Below are 4,771 nucleotides of genomic sequence, written 5' to 3'. Positions count from 1 at the left end.
AAAGTATCCACCTTTACCCCACCTCCAAGAGCCCAAGCCTTAATCCCCAGAAACTAAAAAAGTCACCTTACCTGCAAAATGAAATTTTTGCAGATGTGACTACAGATTTTGAAATGAAAAGATTATCCTGAATAACTTGGGTGGGCCCAATATAATCACAAGGATCCTTAAGGGAGAAACGGGAGTGAGGCAAAGTGAACTCTGACTTCAGAGGGGAGGCCAGAGTGACTCAATGTGGGGATTGAACCTGTCCTAGCCAGCTTTGAAGATGGCAGGACTGTGCTGAGGCATGGGGCAGCCCCTGAGAGCTGGAGAGATGGGTAAATGAATTCTAGAGGCTCCAGAGAGGAATGGGGCCCTGCCAACACCTCAATTCCAGCCCATTAATACCTGCTTTGCACTTCCCAACTTTTAAAATAATAAGTTTATGTTGCTTTAAACCCATAAATCTGTAGCAATATGTTACAGCACCCACAATAAACCAAGACACATGCCCACCCCCTGCTGTCCTCACCCCCCAACCCCATGGGTAACCAGGTTGCCACCTTTCCTGCTTTATTCTTCCTATAGGTATTTTTTAATAAGTAAATACATATGTGTTTGTTTCTCTTTCTTCTTTTCTTCTTTCTTACTCTTGCTTGTCTTTAGTTTTTAGTTTAAATCAGTTTCAACTAGTACCCAAAAATATCACATAAAAGTATACATATTAAGGGGACATCATGATGTCTTGATACATGTGTACATTGTGTGATGTTTAAATCAGCTTAAACATGTCTATCTTTGCAAACATTTATCATCTCTTTACAGCGGGTCATGCAATGACTTCTCTCTAGCTGTGAAAGTCCTAGATGGCATCTTCTTCCAGAAGAAGGCCCTTTTGTCCACTGCAAATTTGTGGCTTAGTTTAAGCAGCTTCATCAGCGACTTTAGCTAGATCTAGGTGCCTGACTGCAGTTTCTATGTTAGCACGTGTTTCTTCACCTTTCACTTTTGTTATAGAAATAAGAGCATCTTTCCTTAAACTGCATTGAACCAACTTCTGCTAGCTTCAACCTTCTGTCCTTCAGCTTCCTCACTTTTTTCTGAACCTTCACCAAATTGAAGGCCTTGCTCTGAATTCAGCTTTGGCTTAAGGGAATGTTGTGGTTGGGTGGATCTTCTCTCTGGATGACTAAAACTTTTCCATGTCAGCAATAAGGCCATTTCATCTCCTCATCCCTCATCTGCTCACTAGAGTTCACTATTAATCTACTTCAAGAACTTCCCTTTGCATTCACTCTTTGGCAGAGCAGAGTGAGAGGCCCAGCTTCTGCTGTGGCTCAGCTTTCCATTTGCCTTGCTCACTGGCAAATGGAAATTTGTCATTTCCAGCTTTAGCTTGAATTGAGAACTATAGAACTTTGCCTTTCACTTGGACACTTAGGGACCATTGTAGGATTATTAGTTGACCTAATTTCAGTAGTGAAGTGTCTCAGGGAATAGGGAAGAAGCCCGAGAAGAGAGAGAGATGGCGGGGAACTGCCAGTCAGTGGAGCACACACAACATTTATTATTTAGTGGCTATCTCATATGACACAGCTCATGGTGCCCCCCAAAACAATTGCAATATTAACATTAAAGATCACTAGTCACATTCACCACACAGATATGATAATATAAAAAAGTTTGAAATATTGTGACAATTACCAAAACTTGACACAGAGAGACAAAGTCACTAAATGCTGTTGGACAAATGATGCAGATTGTAGCTCAAGTGGTAGCATGTTCTCATGCTGGCTATAGGTTGCAACAAAATCTCAATTTGTAACAAATGCAGTATCTGCAAACTACAATAAAGCAAAGTTCAATGCAACAAGGTATGCCTATAATTTAGATATCTCACATAAATAAAATTATATAGTATTTGCCTTTATGGACTGTTTATTTCACATTTATTTCCACTAGCATTCATTGATATTATCGCATGTGACAGGATTTCCTTTCTTTTATGTGTGTGTGTGTGTGTGTGTAAATCACATTTTGTTTATTCATACATTTTTCAATAGACATTTGAGCTTTCACCTCTTTGCTATGATAATAGGATTATTATGAATAAGGGTATATGCATATCTCTTTGAGAGCCTGTTTTCAATTCTTTTGAATATATGCCCAGAAGTGGGATGCCTAGATCATATGATAGATCTACTTTTACTTTTTTATGGAGTCCTTGTGCTGTTTTCTGCAGTGATCACACATTGTACGCTCCTGCCAACAGTCCAACATGTTGGCATTCTCACCAACTCTCACTATTTTCTGTTTTGTTTTATATCAGCCATCATAATGAGGGTAAAGTACCCTGCATTTCTGAATGTGCTGTCTAGGCACAAAGGGGCCCAGAATATCCACATAGAAAAGTGGTAAGTGTGCTTCTTGGCTAAGACAATACTACATTTGCATCATACTTTACATGTGGTTGAGAAAATGTTAACTGTCTTTAGGGAGTAAAAGTTGCCCCTGTTGGTACCTTCACTGGGGATGATGATTCTCAGCAGATCTTGCTGGCTTCTTACCTTCTGTCACATGTCTTTGCCATAGAATGCAATGTTCCTGAATATGGAGCCCTTTCTCCATTGTATTATTTGGTGGTTCAAATGAGTCATTTCAAGATTTTTTTTGTTTCATTTTGTTTTTGTTTTGTCATTTAATCATAAATAATAAGCCTAGTGAAGCATAGTATTTCTATTGTTTTGGGAGGACATAGCTACAGGTCAATGTCATCTTAACCACCAGGTGGCACCTAAGTATTTAATGTGTTAAAATCAATTCTTTCTTCACTGTTGGTTAGCCAAGTTTTAAATTAATTTGGCAATTATTTATGAGCATGTAGTTGTAGCTACTGTATTAGTTTCCTATCATTGTTGTAACAAATTACCACAAGTTCATTTGCTTTACATAACACAATGTATTATGCTACAATTTTGCAGCTCAGAAGTCCAAAATGAGTCTCAATAGGCTAAAAGCAAGGTGTCAGCAGGCCTACATTTCTTCTGGACAAGCTAGGGGAGAAGCCATTTTCTTACTTTTTCCAGTATTTGAAGGGCATCTACATTTTTTGGCTCATGGCTCCTTCCTCCATCCTCAAACACAGCAACAAAACATCATGTTTATAGTTCCGACTTCCCTTTTTGTAAAAAATCATTTTTTAATATCTTTATTTTACATTTATGTGGTGCTGAGAATCGAACCCATTCCCTCACACATGCTAGGCCGAGAGCTCACTACCACTTGAGCCACATCCCCAGCCCGCCAACTTCCCTTTACCACTTGTAAGAACTGTTATGTTTACATTGAGCCCACCTGGAATAATCTCCCCACGCTGACCCAGCTAATTTGCTATCTTAATTACATTTATAACCTTAACCCCACCCCCTTGTTTCTGTATCCTAACATGATCTCAGGTTTCAGTACAAGATATGTACATCTTTGGGGCCATTACTCTACCTAATAAAGCTAACATGTTTTTGGAACATTTAGAATGACTTGATTTTTAATATTTTTGCACTGGGAAAAACTATTTCCCAAGTCAAGCAGCATCTTCAACATTTTTTTCCTGAGGTATTCAAAGGATCAATGGATGGCTGGATGACTGAATGAATAAATGGATGAGTAGATGGATGGATAGTAGGAAAAATGAATGGATAGATGGATTGATAGTCAGGCAAACATGAGGTATTAATCACTATGTTTTATGCATAAAACCCATTTTTATATGAACCTTCTCCTTTATCCCAGTTGGGTTTATAGACATAAAATGTACATAAGTTCCAGTCAGAATTATTAACATGGAGTCAAATTCCTAGTATTTTAGCTTTAATAATCTTAGTCTATAGGGACTGGGGTTATAGCTCAGCGGTAGACTGCTTGCCTTGTACTTGTGAGATACTGGGTTTGATCCTCAGCACCAGATAAAAAATAAATAAAATAAATAAAGATACTTAAAAAATATCTTAGTCTATAGACAAAATGGAAAGGTTTGAAATAGTACTTGAACAATTTTTCAAATTTCAAAAATGGATTATTCCATCCACAGACTAGGATAGGATTCTCCTAGTTGTGGGGAAAAGAAGAAATGAAGACACAGGAAGATCATTTGTTATGGTGAAGTGTCTGAGACAGGTCCTATGCCTTGAGGTTAGATTCCAGTTTGGCATAACCTAGGCAGAAAGCAGATAGTAAGTTTGGTAAGTCCAAATAAAGACAGAATTTTTCCCTGCTCTTACCTGCAATTTGGGGAGGTGGCAGACTCACAGACATTCAATATGTTATGGGGCAGGAAGGGTTGAGAGGAAATGGCTATGGGGATTTTCAGGAGCAGAGAATAAGAAGCTACCTCATTATGTTTCCCATGACTTCAGAGACAGAATAACAGCTTAAAAAGGAACACTGGAGTTAAGATTTGAAAAGGAGAAAGAAAGTGGGGGAGACTATTTAGCAAAGGACAAGATATAGTCACAGAAATCTCAAAGAGGCCAGCACAGAGGAATATTTATGCCCAAAGACCAGATATTACCTAACCAGGGCAGATGCCAATATATGATAGGCCACAGCCACAGATTTAAGTGCTCTTTTGACTGACGAACAAGACTTATGGAAGCCCCTAGAACTTAAATGAATCTCATGAATCTCATAAAAGTGAAGAAGTGGGGGTAGGGTTAAAGGTAAATCCTGAACTGATTGAAATTGACATAAAACAAGATTATTTTGAATGGACTTTATATATATATATATATAT

The sequence above is a fragment of the Marmota marmota genome, unplaced genomic scaffold (genome assembly GCF_001458135.2).
Source record: "Marmota marmota marmota unplaced genomic scaffold, marMar, whole genome shotgun sequence".
NCBI classification, from domain to species: domain Eukaryota; kingdom Metazoa; phylum Chordata; class Mammalia; order Rodentia; family Sciuridae; genus Marmota; species Marmota marmota.
Note: the sequence above shows the minus strand (reverse complement) of the source record.